The 18,283-nt window shown below is 47.3% G+C and overlaps 1 pseudogene across 1 annotated transcript; it reads left to right on the forward strand.

The window, feature by feature from the left end:
* The first annotated feature begins 475 nt into the window (after window positions 1-475).
* On the forward strand, window positions 476-2,121 carry LOC307053860 (putative ATP-dependent RNA helicase DDX28; annotated as a pseudogene). Its single transcript has one exon. The product of its transcript is annotated as a putative ATP-dependent RNA helicase DDX28 (transcript).
* Window positions 2,122-18,283: the final 16,162 nt, after the last annotated feature.

Consider the following 18,283-nt stretch of genomic DNA (forward strand, 5'->3'; position numbering starts at 1 on the left):
TACACGGGGACCACATCTGGGAAAACATCGCCGCACCCTCATCATAAGTCACAGGGGGAGACCCGAACTGGCCAAGCCATGACAGGAGCTGTGAGGGCGACAAAAGAGCACGGCAGGGATCGGACATCGGATCGCCAGAAGCCCTCCGCCCTCCTGGTTCGTAATGCCAGGGCCCCATCGCCGCGTATCGCCGGACCCCGGTCCTGCCTCCGTCGCGCACCCTTCCCCAAGGTCGGCGGGGGTCTGGAGTCACCATCCCCGGTTCGGACCGACAGACCTCGCCGATGCTGAGCTCTACAGATCCCGCTCCTTCCACACAGTTCGCCGAGTCCGTGGGCCTTACTCAGCCGCGCCGGCCGCCGTCCGCGAGGCCTTGGCGCGCCTGTGACGTCACTGCGTGCGCCTCTCCCGCCACAAGGGGTGTTGGCGCGCCTGTGACGTCACTGTCGTGCGCCTCTCCCGCAGCAAGCGGAGTATGGCTCTGGCATGGTGGCTGCGGCTGTTGTCGCTCGCGGCTCGGTTGCTTCTGGCGTCTTGCCGGGATCTGACGGTCCGCGGTCCCAACGAGCCGCTGCCCTTGGTGCGCATCCCGCGGGCTCTACAGCGGCAGCAGGAAGAGCGGCATAGCGGCCGGCGTAGCCCCCCCGTGGCCGATGCTGGCGCGTCCTTGGCTGCCGCTGATGTCAGTGAGGCGACCCGACTTGAACCAGCCGGCTCACCTCACGCTGGGCTCTTGGAACTCGCGCCACTCTCTTCGTGCGGCTGGAGGAATCGGTGCACCCACGCGGACCATTTCTCCATCGAGTGCGCGCAACATGAGGCTCCAGCGCTGCGGAACCTTTCGCCCAAGGGCAGCTGCACTGAAGTGTGTCTGTAGCTCCCCGTTCTGAGCGCGCTACAGGAGGCTGCTCCCGAAGTTGTTCGGCCCACAAACGTGCAGTCGAGTACCATTCCCCCACTTCTTCGCGGCCGCCACATTCTCTGCGCCGCAGAAACCAGCAGTGGCAAAACTCTCAGCTACATGCTACCTCTCCTTCAATGGCTGTTGGGCCAGCCAAGCCTGGACCCCTGTCGTGTCCCTGCTCCTCGAGGCCTGGTTCTTGTGCCTTCTCGAGAATTAGCCGAACTGGTGCGTGCCGTGGCCCAGGCCTTGGGCAGCTCCTTGGACCTCCAGGTGCGGGAGTTAGGGGGAGGCCATGGCATGAGGAGGATCAGGCTGCAACTGTCCAAACAACCTCCAGCAGATATTCTGGTGGCCACTCCGGGGGCTCTGTGGAAGGCCCTGAAAACTCAACTGATCAGCCTGGAGCAGCTCTCCTTCTTGGTGTTGGATGATACAGATATGCTGTTGGATGAAATCTTCCTGGAACTGGTGGATTACATCTTGGAGGGGAGCCATATAGCAGAAGGCTCAGCTGACATAAAAGACCCCTTCAATCCCAAAGCTCAGTTAGTGCTGGTGGGTGCCACATTTCCCGAAGGTGTAGGCCAGCTGCTGAGTAAAGTTGCCAGCTTAGACTCTCTAACCCCCGTTACCAGTGACAAGCTCCACTGCATCATGCCTCATGTCAGACAGACATTCATGAGGCTGAAGGGAACAGAGAAGGTGACTGGGTTGGTACAGATCCTTAGGCAGCATGACAGAGCATATAGGACTGGCGCCACAGGAACTGTTCTGGTGTTCTGTAATTGCTACAGCACTGTGAACTGGCTGGGGTATATATTCTGGATGACCACAAAATCCAACACTTAAGACTGCAGGGACAAATGTCAGCCTCAATGAGAGCAGGCATCTTCCAGTCCTTCCAGAAGGGCTCCCGAGACATTCTTCTCTGCACAGACATCGCCTCTCAGGGCCTGGACAGCACCCAGGTGGAGCTAGTCATCAATTATGATTTCCCTCTCACCCTGCAAGACTACATCCACAGAGCAGGGAGGGTGGGCCGGGTGGGGATCGAGGTGCCAGTCACTGTCATCAGCTTTGTGACCCATCCCTGGGACGTGAGCCTGGCTCAGAAGATTGAACTGGCAGCTTGCCAGAGGAGAAGCCTTCCAGGACTGGGGTCCTCAGTGAGAGAGCCTTTGCACCAGCAAACCTTATTGCAGCGGGCTTATATATGATGCCATAACAGGGACCTTTCCCTCTGTGCTGGATGGGTGAGCACACTTGTCAGTAGGGTGCTCTGGGCTGCCTAGTCACCTTCTGAGGACCCGGGCTGCTGTCTGACTTCAAAAGGTAAGTTGCTGGCCAACACTTGAGGGTGAACTACTGAGCTTGGCTCTCTGTAGTCTTTCACGTGAAGAATAATGTCGATCTTGGCTCTGTATTATGTCATGGTTTCTAACAATAAGCGATGTTTCTATGGGTTCCCCTTAATAACAGTTTCCACTGGGGCAGAATTCAGTAGACCCTGAGAAGATTCACACTCCAAACTACCACACTTAGGACGAAGGCTCTTTCAATTGATGTTTTAGTTTAAATTTTGTTTCCTGCCCCCAAACATCCATTAAGCCTCCAGGAGAAGGAAAAGGGGATGTGACTAGCAATAAAGAGAAATTTTCTTCACAACAATGGCCATGGCAAGCTTAAGCACTTTTGGTGAAATCTCTCTGGGAAGTACTGGCAGAGGAATAAAAGGCAAACTGACACAGAAATATTGCTTGGTGTGCATTTCCAGGCTCTGTCTTCTTTCTCATCTCTTGGTGGCAGGTGGAGGAAGAGAAGAAAAGGTTAAACTTTTTTATAAACCAGAATAAGCTTATAACATCCTGCCACTATCTCTGCATAGGTTCTAGTCTCTGCAGCATTATATAAGCTTTGCCCAAAGTAATGAACTGTTGAAAGTCAAATGTAATACTTCACCAAACAACTTAAAAATGCTTGCGCACTGGAAAGGGTTAAGTTGCAGAGAACACAAATGGACCCAGAGCAACCTTTGCCGAAAGAGAATATTGTGCTAAATGTACAGTCATAGCTCTTTTCCATATGAAGAAACAGTCAGAAGGATAAAAGAACTTGGTCAAAATCACACAAGTCAGTAGGAAAGAATCTGGTTTGTCTGTCCTCAGGGTTGTGTTCTTTAACCACCAGGCTAGCTCTTCTCAAATCTGATTCATGCATAGAATAACTATACACCTCTGCTTGCCTTGAATATCCCCTGTTTATACATATGCCTGCTGCAGTTTTTAATATTGCCCACTTTGACTCCCAAAAGCAACCGAGAATACACAATAATTTGGTCTCTCTATCCATGGACCGCTGTGGTGGGACTGCCCAGGAAGCTTATGAAAAGTGCAGCTTCCTGAGCCCTACTCCAGGTCTAGATAAGTTTTCTGAGGGTTGGCTCAAGACTCCGGGTACAAGGCCTTTTAAGTGGTTTGGGGGAACCCCCAGGTGATTCGCTCGCTCTCTTAAGTTCATAAACCGTTTATTCTGCCTCCCCCGGATGCCCAGCCAGGTCCTGTTAAGGTAGGAGTCCCCACACCACATCAGAGGGATGCTCCCAGCCAGGTAATCTCCGGAGCCTTGGAGATTCTGAATGGTCTCATGCTGGCCCACCTGCCGTGACAAACCTCCGCCAGAGCGAGCATTCCCCTTCACATTTACCTTCTACCACTCCCAAAGGCAGTCTGCTCCAATGAGGCCTGACTTCGTCTGTCCTAACGGGCACCCACTGATTCAAGCAGTTTAGGGACAGAAGGTGCTGTGGTTCTCGACCAGGGTGGCCCAACCTCTAAAAGGGTAGTCCAAGCAGTCTCTACCTCCAGGGCACATCCCCTCTGCAACAGCCCCAGTAAACGAAGGTCCCATCTTTGCTTTTTCAAGGTCGGCAACAGGGAGTCCCCTCCTAAAGAAGGTTCTCTCTCATTGCCACACTATCAAAAGCTGCCCCAAATGTGGTTCCTTCCTGTGGGCCTGATCAGGCTAAGGGCAGAGTTGTCTCTTTCCTTCTCTGAGTCGGACCAAGTTGTCTTACTAACCCCTCTTCACAGTGTTGACCGTGATTTTCACGGGGGCTGCTGCTGAGCCTTTCTCTCATCCTTTCATGGTGGAGAGAGAGAGGATTGTAATGATTTTTACTTCTAGGGGAGAGGGGAGTGGAATGATTACGTTGTCATTTTGTATTGTGTCCTTTTGTCATGAATTTGTTTTGAATTTCATATTAAAATGGGCCCACCATTCCCACTTTGTGAGGTCATTCAGCACCCTCAGTTTGCACCTTTAACATCTCTCTCAGTATCACTTGGAAATGTTTGAAACGGCATGAGCTCGTCCTCACATTCCTATCAGCTGTAAATCCGGAGCCCCGACATGAACGTAACCATTGAGCAGAACCCCTCTCCACTAGCTGTGTAACACTGGGTAGGCTCCTTAACATCTTGGTTTTTCTAAGCCCTCAGGTGTAAAAATGTGAGGGTTCTATGAATTTATATTTGGGGCAGGACAAGGCCGAGAAGAGTGTGTCTTTGCTTGTATTCTTCCAAACTGGAATGTCTTCCCTCTCTTCCCCATGGGTCCAAATCTCACTTGTCCTTCAGGCCCACTGCCAAGGAGCCTCCCCTGATTCCCCAGTCCACACAATTCTCTGCCTCTTAGGGTCAGTGCCATACAACCTAGCTGTCTCTTAACGTTAATCTTGCCTCTCAAGCCAGTTTCAGAATGTGGGTCTCTCTTGCCCTCCTGGGGCCCCTGGGGCTGTACCAGCCCACCTGCACGCCCCACGTGGGGTGTCTACTAGACTAGGGCATGGGCGGGGAGGCCCAGGTGTGAGGGACCAGGCAGAGTACCTCTGCCTCCACCCTGCTCTCCTCCACAAAACTGCCCCTCCTCCTGAAGCCTGACCGCAAGTCACAGGTTCCTTATTATGACCTCACTGGGTAGTGATGACCTCACAGGCCTTCTCAAAATTTCCATGGCAGCGTAACTATGGAAACGTGCTGCCCTCAGAGAAACTTCCCTACCAGTTCTCCACCAGATACCAATCTCTTTGGTTGTCTGAGAGAGAATGTCTGACCGGATCGTCTATATTTACTCAAACCTGTGCTCTGTTCCCTGGCTGGGCAGTGCAGCAGGTACACCGAGACCGGGCATCTGTAGAAGAGGCATGGTGTACACACAACCTCACCTGGCTGCCACATGTTCCTGTGGGGCGTGCCCACTACGTAAACCTCAGCACTTTCCCAGCTGTAAGTAATACCAGTGACCTGGGACACCTTCAGGGTCCCACAGTGCTCACTGCTGAGGACAAGTGAAAGGTCATCCCTGAACTAGTGTTCAGGAAGCTTCTGATCTTTATAAATGTTGCCTTCCGCTTTGGGCTACAGGATGCTTCCATTCAGACCCTTTCCTGATTGGCCTCTTAGCAAAAGGCAAGTGCATTTTTGTTGGCAGATAGTAAACGGAGTTTGAGGAAGAGGGCCACTCTTGAACCACACCTTCAAACCCAGGTACCTCTGTGCTGTCATGTACACATCTATATCGGTCCCCTCAGACACATCCCATACAGAGCTGCTGAGTACTAGGGGAGAGGGTGGTGCCATATTCATGGGAATACCGGAAGAACCAAGGGGGGTGATGAAGTGCTAGTGAGACTGGAGGGCTGAGCAGATGGTGTCCCAGGAGGCTGGGTGGATGTGAGCCTACACTTGGTACCCAGAACCCGGTTCTGAGTCTCCTGATCACTCTGCCTCAGTATTTGGCCTTGTTCTAATCTAGATAAAAGTATCAGAGGGCTAGAGTTCAGTGTGGTTGTAACAGGCATTATAAATGGGGCCCAAGAGGGGTTGCCAAAGTGGGAGGGGGTCCTTAACCTATTTATATTAGATTATCTTTTTCCAAAACTTGAAAGACGTTTCCATTAAAGCCTCAGAAGTGACACACTGCAAGAAATGTTTTCTCTGTTGTGGAAGGGAGAGATGGAGAGGATCATGATTGCAATTTCTTTTGGGTTCTACTGTTTTCCCTGGCAACGGTGAAGAGACTACCTCACCTGATGCAGCCGTAGGCTCTAGGAATTGCTTTTGCAGCCAGTGTCCCTTTTCTAGGGACTCATAGAGGTGATGGGCCAAGTCTGTGTTTTGGATGTCAAGTAGATTAAAGGTCTTCAGCCAGAAACTGGGAGAGACATGAGAGAGGGAAATTCTGGCAGGAGACTGTGTACAGCAGAAGTGACTGATCAGTTCTGCTTTTCTTTGCAGCAGCTGTGGCTCCCATTTCTCCTCCTAAACCTGGTCACTACCATGTCCTCAACCGAGGGTGTGGAGAAACGCAGTTGGGCCGGCATGGGGAGACATACTGCCTGGTTGGTGGCTACCGGGCCTACGGGGATGCTCCTTTGGCCACGCCAGCAAAGGCGGAAGCCGAGAAGCCAGTCCCCAGATGTGCTCCCGAGAGAAAGCACGCTCCGGAAGAGTCGGACGAAGATCTCGGTTGCTCCAGACCCAAAATCCGGTGCCAGGAGGCGGACTCCACAGACTCTTGCTGGCTGAACCATTCTGAAGACAGGGCAATGGTTTAACTGCCTAAGACAGCGAATGCCTCTTCCTGCAGTGACCCCTCCCGCCCACCCCCACTGCCCACTACCACAGATTAGAACCTGCGTCGTTCTGTCTGAGCCTTCCTCAGCCAGGAGCCTCCCTGCACACTCAATGGCCATAAGCCAGGAGCCTCAGAAAGTGAGGTTTGAAATGAGAGTCTGCCCTGAACATCCCAGGGCGGAAGCTGGCCTGGAAGAAAACCTGGCATTCCTCTGCTCAATCCTCACGGGCCCCTTTGTGAGCTGGAGAAAGTGAAGTCTGCACTCTGCGAGCCGAGGAGGATGCAGGAGCAGAGACAGGGTGCAGAGAAGCCTTAGCAGTCTACCACATGGGCTTCTGCCCTGAGCCATTGTCAGCGGCCACCACCACAAACCAGTGGGGAGCTGGGCTTTTTGAAACTGAAAGCAGCAATCTGTGGCTTCCCAAAGAGCCTCCTGCCTGGGGTCTCAGGAGGCAGGATAGAGAGGCCCAGGAAGCCCTGCTCCCTGAAGCAAGAACAGGATGGAGAGTCAAGCAGCACGCACCCCGCCCCGAGGTTCACATGCTCCTTTATTGCCAGCCTTTTCTGTCCCCAGTGGGGTCCCTTACTGCTCAATAAAATGTTTTTCTGTAACAGATTTGTAGGGTCGCCAGTGCTCAGACTTAGGTCACTACCCCTGTGCTAGGCACTCCTGCCACCTGGGAAAGATTCCAAAGGTGGAACAGCTCCAGGGGGTGCCAGGGATCAGAGCAAAAACTTGAGAGGCTGGGGATGCAGGAGTTTGGGCACAGTCCCTAAATCATCTCAGTGGTTGAGCTGCTGTGAGAAGGCACATCCCCAGTGTGTGTGTGTGTGTGTGTGTGTGTGTGTGTGTGTGTTGGGGGGAGGGGGTCCCTAGAGGAGGCAGCTAGCGGGAGGGCCTGAGGCTGGAAATGGGGAATGGCGTGCGGCCTCTGAGCAAGCACAGGCACTTAGCCCTTGAGGTTTCTGGGAAAGCTAGAGCCACAAGGGTCACGAGATAAGGCAAGTGTAGCAGCAGAACCCAGGTGCCAGGTCTTTCTTCAGAACCTACACTTCTCCACGAGGCTGGGCCTTTCACGCTGAGGTAGGAGGGATCCTGGCCAGAAGGTCAGCCAGCAGCTCTGGGACGAAGGTTGCTGCGGCGGGGGCTCTTCTGCCATGGAAGCGACTTCATTTCCTTCCACACAAATAGCCTACTGACTGAGTTCCTGCTCTGTTGAGTAAAAGGGTGTTGACTCTCCCCAGAAGGTTGTTCAGTTCACATCCCAAAAGTCCCTCTATTCAGGCCCTGGGGAGGTGTAGCAACTCCTGAGGGCGCTCTCCTGGGGCTGGCTGACAGAAGTGGGGGAGGCTCCTGATAGTTCCCAGGCGCTGGTTCAAGTCCCCAGAGAATGGTCATGCAGGTTGGGGAGTCAAGTAGGAGGAGAGAGAAGGTCGGGGGCAGAGGGCCCCCTCCTGAATCCAGAGCTCACAAGGTTACCCCCGCCATTTCCAGAAACTATCTCTTCCTCCACACCAGCCCCCATGGCCCAGTCCCGGGAAACCGGGAGCCCAGAGCACTTGTGGCCACAGAGACCCTCGCACGCAGCCCTCGGGGTGGGCGGGGCCGGCTGCAGGCAGATGGGGACGAGGTGTGCTCCCGGGAGGCCACGGGCTGCAGGTGGCCCTCTGAGAGAAGCACCCCAGCTTGGACAGGAAGGTTAGAGGCGGGGGAGAGCAACCTAGGGCGCCCCCTCGGAGCAGTGGGTGTGGGAAGAGGGGCGGGGGCGGAGGGAACCCGCGATGGGAGGCGAGTGGGCTCTCAGCAGAGGCCAGCTTAGCCCGCGGGAGCTGCCTCTGAGCAGGGGGCGGGAGGGCAGTGCCGCCCTGTGGCTGCCGGGCTTCCCGGATCGCGGCTCTCCGCACACGGGTCGCAGGGTCCTGTGACTCTGTATCCCCTCCCTCACCCCGCCCCCCTCGCGAGGCCGCGCCGCTGGGTGGCCTGTGTCGACGGGCAGAACCCCATCGCCCGCCCCTCTCAGACCCGCCTCTGCCCGCCTGCCTTGCCCTGCGCAGCTTGCGGCCCGGGGGCCTTGAAGGTCCCCGTGCACGCAGCCAGCGGCCTCTGCTGTGCCTGCTGCTCCTGCTGGGTCTGCTGCTGTGATCGGTAACCCTTGTGCAGACCACGCTGGGCACCTCCAGCACCCCAAGTCCGAGGGAGCGCACGCGGGCCCTGATGCGGGACTTCCCGCTTGTGGAAGGGTGGCTGCAGTGTGTGCGGGCTGCTGGGGGCCGGTGGGGGCCTAGCCTGGCCCTGGGCAGGGGAGGAGGTCTGGAGCATGTAGCGCTAGTGGGGAGGCTCCCTCACACCACCCCTGGATGTCCTCTCCATCATCTATGGATGGATGCCCTTCCCCTTCTCTGTCATCCCCTCCCAGGCCTCAGCTGCTCCTAGTATAGTCTGTGTGACAGTGTGAGGTGGGGGACCCCCCAGGCTGGCCCAGGCCAGGCAATGTGTCCTGCCCGATCCCAAGACCTAAGGAGCCCACCCATTCGCCTTGACCTCCCTCCAGCCACAACAACATGCCCCTGGTCCTGAGGCAGTTTTACCACAATGGGCTATAGCATGTTAATCTGCGCAATTTCAGCCATGGCTAGACCAGCTTGGACAGGCTGAAAGATGGTCTCGTGGGTGGCCAGGTACCAAAGGGACACACAAGGTGCCACCATGGCTGCTGGGGAATGTGGGGCAGTTTGGGGGCCACAGAGACCACAGGTTAGTCACATTGGAACGAAGTTACCATAGTGACCTAGAAAGTGCCATGCCATGGATGCTGGGGGCTACAGGGGTCACAGTGAGCCCACCTGACGGGCTTCCAAGTACCACAGAAAAAGCAACGCATTACATGTGACTTCTGGGCACAGTAAGTGCTGTGCCAGCTGAGGAGGCTATGAGAAGCCCAAGGAGTTCCAAAGCCCAAACTAAGCCCTGTCATTCCCTCAGTTCTGGTCAGCCTACGTCCCATGCCAGACCCACGAACGGGATGCTGTGCACCTCACCCTGGAACAAATTGACCTCATCCGCCTCATGTGTGCCTCCTATTCTGAGCTGGAGCTTGTGACCTCAGTTAAAGGTAGACGGGGGACTTCCCTGGTAGTCTAGAGGTTAAGACTCCACGCTTCCACTGCAGGGGGGGGTCGGGTTTGATCCCCAGTGGGGGAACTAAGAGCCCTCATGCTGCGTGGCACGGCCAAAAAAAAAGGTAAACAGACTGGTGGTAGTGGGTGTTAGGGACTTCAGTAAGCTACCCCTGCCTCTGAAAATGATCATCTGACCTACATGCCCCCAGCTCTCAACAATACCCGGAAGTTGGCTTGCCTTACTGGTGTGGAGGGCGGCCACTCACTGGACAGTAGCCTCTCCATCTTGCGTACCTTCTATGCGCTGGGTGTGCGCTACGTGACACTCACCCACACCTGCTACATGCCCTGGTGAGCACCTGAATATATTCAGGAAAAAACGCATTCACGCTTTTTGGCCAACTAAACAAGCGGGCAATGCAAATCAACACTGCAAAGAAGTCTCACTAGGCATTGGTCAAAAGGGCCATGCTGAAAAAGTGTAAAAACCAGAAATGCAGGGCAAGTCAAGGAGAAAAGGGAGCATTTTTACGCTGATGGGCGTGATATAAATTGCCAACGGCCACTCTCGAAAATTGTATGGTGTTTCCTAAAACATCTAAAAAACAGAGCTACAGAGCACAGGGCACTTCCACTCATGGGCTTATATCTTGAGAAAACCAAAAATCGACAGGACACAGGCACCCCAAATTTTAGGGCTGCTGTGTTCACAAAATCCTCGACTCGGGTACACCTTAAGTATCTCATGAAAGAGAAAAATGGATAAACAAGTTGTAGTACTTATGTACAATGGAATATCACTCAGCCATGAAATCAATGTCCTAAGGCTGTAGCAGCATAATGAGTGGATTTAGGTACGATGATTCTAAGAGAAATACGTCACACAGATAAAGAAACTTACCATAAGATATCAGTTATAGACGGAATGTAAAAATCGCTACATGAACTAAATTACAAAACAGAACAGAGTCACACATTTAGAAAACACACTTATGGCTGCTTAAGGGGAAAGGTGAGGTGGGGTGATGCATAAAACAATAGTTTGAAATTAGCACAGATACTGTTCCATCAACCAAATATGTAATAGAAAAGACCTACTCATTGCTCAGTGAACTGGACTCAACACACCTTATTCACCACAGAAGAATATATCCGCATAGTAAGAATCTTAAAAAGTATTTATTGATATTTCTTGGTAAGCAAATATAGTGGGTGTAAAGGGGCACAAACACAGCATTGAAAATCAGCTAAATCCCATTATAAATACAAATTACAAAAAAAAGCAAAGATAGTGAAAGAGAGAGAAATTCTTACAAAATTCGTTCAGTGGCTGTGATGCAACCTGGATTGACCACATCTAGACCCACAGCTGGAAGAGAGAGAATTTCTTACAAAATTCGTTCAGTGGCTGTGATGCAACCTGGATTGACCACATCTAGACCCACAGCTGGAAGAGACATAAGGCTGGACACTCTTGAGGGCGACCGGATTGGTGAGGTTGCGTGAGCAAATGCAGACCCTTTAAAGTAATACTGCGTGCTACCCATTCCATGGGTCAGAAATCTCCAGGTTCAAGGGAATCTTCCTACAGCTAAAACATGCATGGGAAACCCAGAGGATGGTACACCATATGATCAGGAAACGTTTCTAAAACGCACCTCATTTTTCATCACGTGGTGCTCAGGTTCGCCATTCCAGCTGCTTTACCAACAATCTCCCCACTTGGAGAATCAGCACCTTTAACCTCCTGTTTCGTACAGTTTGCAATTTGTCCAGAGGTTGAACGGGTAGAGGGGGAACCAATGAGAGATCAGCTCTAGGTGTTTGGACAGACACATGTCACTCTAATTTCCAATCAGGAAGAGAAATTAACCAAAGGCTCTGCCTGCCCCCCGGAACCAGAATAGGGCCTGAAGCAATCCTGCGGTTTGGAGGCCAGCTCCCAAAAAGGCGAGTTGAAAAATGGATCTCAGAGGCACTAAAATTCACAAACCTGCAGGATAATAAATGATAACTTTCGTACCTTATTGAGGTAAGGCAACGAAGAGGATTTGAAAACAAGGCAGAATTGCAGGAAACCGTTTTCAAGAGGTAGATCGGAGTCGCCTTTAAAGCACATGAAAAGCGGCAGAACTTCGACAATGATGCAGTTGGCCAAAAAGGGCGTACGTTTTTTTTTCCTGAATATATTCAGGAAAAAACGCGTAGGCCCTTTTTGGCCAACCAAGCAAGTGGGCAATGCAAATCAGTACTACAAAGAAGTCTCACTTCGCATCGTTCAAAAGGGGTTTTACCATGTTTGAAATTCCAATATTTTAGCCTGACACGTTTTTGGATTTTAGGAAAAAAAAATACTTAAAATGAGACAAAAAATCTCTTTTATGACCCAAAAAGACAGCAATAGTTTTATATTTTTATCTATTTCACTTGCACACAAAAGTCTCATGGGGTTATGTAAAGCAGTCCTGTTGGATGCTGTGCATGGTGCAAATATGGATTAAAGCTTTGGAATCTTAAGCTTCACTCACCTGAAACTTTTAAATTAGGATGCAAGCAATCCTTTCCAACATTTGAACAGAGAAAGACACTGTCTTTATTTTATTTGTCAGGTAATTAATCTGTCTTTTGCCCCAAGGAGAGAAACACCTGGCACTTCTATCAATGTGTTGTACAAAAATCTTTGAACACAGAGTGCAAGCAGAGGCTGATACAAGATGTGAAAGAAAAAAAAAAAGAGAGAGACCCCTGTGGCATTTTCTCCTAACTTATTGCAATCTCCCATTTAAAATGTGGGAATAATCAATCTTCTGAGGAAAAAGGCCCAAGGAAGCTTTTTGCTTTTGTGGAATAATGCAATGCCTAAAGATTTCATGAGGCAAGAAGAATTAATGAGAATGACCATGAGAAGTCAAGAAAAGTCAGATCCATGGATGAAGTGATGTTTACCTCTGTGAATTAATGAGAAGTAGGAGCAAATGAAAAGAAAGCTGAATACAACATTTTCTGAATAAATGTAACCTTTCAGCTGTCATAGACAAATTAATGCTCACTACGATACAACATATTTAGTTCAGAAAGTTAACTTAAATTTAAAGCTTAACAATTAGATTTATTGAAGAAATGAAAACATATTTGTGGTTTAGAATATATAATGTGTTCTGCAACAGATAAGAAGATTACATAAATAAATAGAAATAAGACTAAATAGAGGAAAATAACAAATTAGATGTTATTAACATTAAAAACTGACACTCATCTAAAGAAAGAGGAGAGACAGAAAGAGAGAAGAATTTATATCAAGTATATATTTAAAACTCCTAAATAAGAAGTCTTCAGATGTTAAAAAAAAAAAGTCTTCAATGAGAAGATAATGTAATAGCAAAGATGGGAAAAATATACCAAAAGATATTTCAAGAAAGAGAGTACAGAACGTTAAGTAAACATATCAAAAGATGCTTGGCTTCTTAGTAGTCAATTAAATGCAAAAAAGTCATACCTGGAATTATCACTCACCAACCAGAAAGTTCAAATGAAAATGACAGGTATTATCAAGTTTGACAAGAATGTGTGTAATCCTTGAATCTCATTCACTGCTGCTGAGGATGAAAAATCATACAAATGTTTTGAAAATATTTAGAAATATCTAAAAAGATAAACAGATGAAAGCTATGAGTCAAAAATTTTACTACTACATGTATATTGAACAATAATTTATACACATACCACCAAAGCTCAAGTTCTAGTATGTATATACCAGTGCAATTCTCAATAGACCCAAACTGAAAATCACTCATATTGTAATACATTTTGGAAAAAATTGATTAATAGTTAAATATTTACACTATGGAATCCTATGCAACAGTGTCAGTGCATGACAACAACAACAGGCAACCATATAGGCGTATTCATAAACAAAATAAAAAAGCCCAATCCAAAAGTGATTTTACTGTGCCATTACATTTATATAAAATACAAAATACAGGTAAAGTGATCTTTTTGTTAGATACCAGAACAATATTAAACCTTAAGGGGAGTCACTAGAATTGGACAAGGGGGGCTCTGAGTATCTGGCAATTTTCTGTGTCTGTATCTAGAAGCTATGTATAGAGTGTATGCAGATTCTGAATTTTCTGAAATTTGTCATTTCCTTACAAGCATATTTTTAGTTGTTTTTTATACATAACAAAAAGTAAAAATGATAGACTAGGGAAGGTAATTATATTAGCACTTTAATATCCATGCTTTCCAAGGTGGAAGTGAAAGGTATTAAATACTTGACATTGTGATTACTTCTTAAAAGTAAGGTGAAAATTTCAGATTAATAAATAAGACATACTTCTTCATACATCACCCTCAAAGAGGAGGGGTAGAAAGGAGTATTTTTTTTATTTAATAGAGAACAGTTAAGAGAGAAAAGAATGAAAACAGACTAGGTTTAAAAAAGAGCACACTGGACTTCCCGGGTAGCTCAGTGGGTAAGAATTTGCCTGCCAATGCAGGGGACAGGGGTTCAATCCCTGGTCTGGGAAGATCCCACAGGCTGTAGAGCAACGAAGCCCGTGTGCCACGACTACCTGGCCTGCGTTCTAGAGCCTGCAAGCAACAACTACTGAGCCTGCATGACACAACTACTGAAGTCCATGCACCTAGAGCCCATACTCCACAAGAAGAGAAACCACAGCAAGGAGAAACCCATGCACCACCATGATGAGTAGCCCCTGCTCGACACAACTAGAGAAACCCTGTGCAGCATCAAAGACCCAACACAATCATAAATAAATAAAATTAAGTATTGTGACTTGTGAGATGACTCACTCATGTGGCTGTAAGTAAGAGGCCTCAGCTCCTTGCCACATGAATCTCTCCTTAGGGCTGCTTGAGTGTCCTCATGCCATGGCAGCTGGCTTACCCCAGGATGAGTGATCTAGCAGAAACCAAAGCAGAAGCTCCAATATCTTTTATACCTTTGGAAGCTGCACTTTGTCATTTCTGCAATGTCTTATTCGTTAAAACATCAGCCCTTTTCAACTGTGAGGAGGCACACAGGTGCATGATGACTGGGAGATAATTAGGGCATGATTAGGGCCTTCTTGGAGGCTGGCTACCAAGGTGGCTGACTCACCGAACACTGAATTTTGTTTTCTTCACTGATGGAGAGAAAATGGTGAGTGAATCTCATTGGTGTTCTTTGAGATGTACTAAAGCTAGCTCTTGCTCTCACCCCCAGCTGTGTGGCTGAGAGGGACTTGGTGCTCCAGCCGGGTGTCAGGCCTGTGCCTCTGAGTTGGGAGAGCAGAGTTCAGAATATTGGTCTACCAGAGACCTTGGGCACCTTGTAATATCAAAACGGCGAAAGCCTCCCAGAGATATCCATCTCAATGCTAAGACCCAGCTCCACTCAAAGACCAGTAAGATCCCATGCTGGACATCCAATGCAAAACAACTAGCAAGACAGGAATGCATGCCCACCAATTATCAGAGAGGCTGCCTAAAATCATAATAGGTCACAGACACCCCAAAACACAACACCGGATGCGGACCTGCCCAACAGAAAGACAAGATCCAGACAAACCCACCAGAACACAGGCACCTCCACCAGAAAGCATACACAACCCACTGAACCAACCTTAGCCACTGGGGGCAGACACCAAAAACAACGGGAACTACGAATCTTCAGCCTGCGTAAAGGAGACCCCAAACACCGTCCACAAAGCCAAATGAGAAGACAGAGAAACACAGAGCAGATGAAGGAACAAGGTAAAAACCCACCAGACCAAACAAATGTAGAGGAAATAGGCAGCCTACCTGAAAAAGAATTCAGAGTAATGATACTAAATATGATCCCAAATCTTGGAACTGGAATGGAGAATATACAAGACATGTTTAACAAGGGCCTAGAAGAACTAAAGAGCAAACAAACAATGATGAACAACACAGTAAATGGAATTAAAAATTTTCTAGAAGGAAACAATAGCAGAATAACTGAGGCAGAAGAATGGATAAATGACCTGGAAGATAAAATACTGGAAATAACTACCACAGAGCAGAATAAAGAAAAAAGAATGAAAAGAATTGAGGACAATCTGAGACACTTCTGGGACAATGTTAAACACACCAACATTCGAATATAGGGGTCACAGAAGTAGAAGACAAAAAGAAAGAGACAGAGAAAATATTTGAAGAGATTATAGTTGAAAACTTCGCTAATATGTGAAAGGAAATCGTTAATCAAGTCCAGAAAGTGCAGAGAGTCCCATACAAGATACACCCAAGGAGAAACATGCCAAAACATATATTAATCAAACTATCAAAAATTAAATGCAAAGAAATAATATTAAAAGCAGCAAGGGAAAAACAACAAATAACATACAAGGGAATCCCCATAAGGTTAACAGCTGATCTTTCAGCAGAAACTCTGCAAGCCAGAAGGGACAGGCAGGACATATTTAAAGTGAAGAAAGGGGAAAAGCTACAACCAAGATTACTCTACCCAGCAAGGATCTCATTCAGATTCGACAGAGAAACTAAAACCTTTACAGACAAGCAAAATCTAAGAGAATGCAGCACCACCAAACCAGCTTTACAACAAATGCTAAAGGAACTTCTCTAGGCAGGAAACACAAGAGAAGGAAAAGACGTACAATAACAAACCCAAAACAATTAAGAAAATGGTAATAAGAACATACATATCAATAATTACCTTAAATGTAAATGGATTAAATGCTCCAACCAAAAGACATAGACTGGCTGAATGGATCTGAAAACACGACCGGTATATATGCGGTCTACAAGAGACCCACTTCAGACCTAGGGACACATACAGACTGAAAGTGAGGGGATGGAATAAAATATTCCATGCAAATGGAAATCAGAAGAAAGCTAGAGTAGCAATTTTCATATCAGAAAAAAGAGACTTTAAAATAAAGACTATTACAGGAGACAAAGAAGGACACTACATAATCATCAAGGGATCAACCTAAGAAGAAGACATAACAATTGTACATATTTATGCACCCAATATAGGAGCACCTCCATACATAAGGAAAAGGCTAACAGCCATAAAAGGGGAAATCGAAGGTAACACAATCGTAGTAGGGGACTTTAACACCCCTCTTTCACCAATGAACAGATCATCCAAAATGAAAATAAATAAGGAAACACAAGCTTTAAATGATACATTAAACAAGATGGACTTAATTGATATTTATAGGACATTCCATCCAAAAACAACAAAATACACTCTTTCTCAAGTGTTTGAGGAACATTCTTCAGGATAGATCATATCTTGGGTCACAAATCAAGCATTGGTAAATTTAAGAAAATTGAAATTGTATCATGTATCTTTTCCGACAATGCTATCAGAATAGATATCAATTACAGGAAAAAATCTGTAAAAGAATACAACCACATGGACGCTAAACAATACACTACTTTATAACCAAGAGATCACTGAAGAAATCAAAGAGGAAATTAAAAAATACCTAGAAACAAATGGCAATGAAAACATGACGACCCCAAACCTATGGGATGCAGCAAAAGCAGTTCTAAGAGGGAAATTTATAGCAATACACTCCTGCCTCACGAAACAAGAAACATCTCAAATAAACAAGCTAAACTTACACCTAAAGCAATTAGAGAAAGAAAGAAAAAAAAACACCCAAAGTCAGCAGAGGAAAGAAATCATAACAGTCAGATCAGAAATAAATGAAAAAGAAATGAAGGAAACAACAGCAAAGATCAAAAAAACTAAAAGCTGATTCTTTGAGAAGATAAACAAAAGTGATAAAACCATTAGCCAGAGTCATCAAGAAAAAAAGGGAGAAAACTCAAATCAATAAAATTACAAATGAAAAAGGAGAAGTAACAACTGACACTGCAGAAATACAAAGGATTATGAGAGGTTACTGCAAGCAACTATATGCCAGTAAAATGGACAACCTGGAAGAAATGGACAAATTCTTAGAAAAGCACAAACTTCCAAGACTGAACCAGGAAGAAATAGAAACTATGAACAAACCAATCCGAAGCACTGAAATTGAGACTTTCATTAAAATCTTCCAACAAACAAAAGCCCAGGACCAGATGGCTTCAAAGGCAAATTCTATCAAATATTTAGAGAAGAGTTAACACCTGACCTTCTCAAACTCTTCCAAAATATAGCAGAGGGAGGAACACTCCCAAACTTATTCTATGAGACCACCATCTCCCTGATACCAAAACCAGACAAAGATGTCACAAATAATGAAAACTACAGGCCAATATTACTGATGAACATACATGCAAAAATTCTCAGCAAAATACTAGCAAAAAGAATCCAACAGCACATTAAAAGGATCATACACCATAATCAAGCTGGGTTTATCCCAGTGATGCAAGGATTCTTCAATACATGCAAATCAATGTGATCCACCATATTAAAAAACCTGAAGGATAAAAACCATATGATCATCTCAATACATGCAGAAAATGCTTTCGACAATATTAAACAGCCATTTATGATAAACCTCTAGAAAGCAGGCATAGAGGGAACTTTCCTCAACATAGTAAAGGCCATATATGACAAACCCACAGTCATCATTGTTCTCAATGGTGAAAAAGTGAAACCATTTCCACTAAGATCAGAAA

The sequence above is a fragment of the Hyperoodon ampullatus genome (genome assembly GCF_949752795.1).
Source record: "Hyperoodon ampullatus genome assembly, chromosome: 5".
Lineage (NCBI taxonomy): Eukaryota > Metazoa > Chordata > Mammalia > Artiodactyla > Ziphiidae > Hyperoodon > Hyperoodon ampullatus.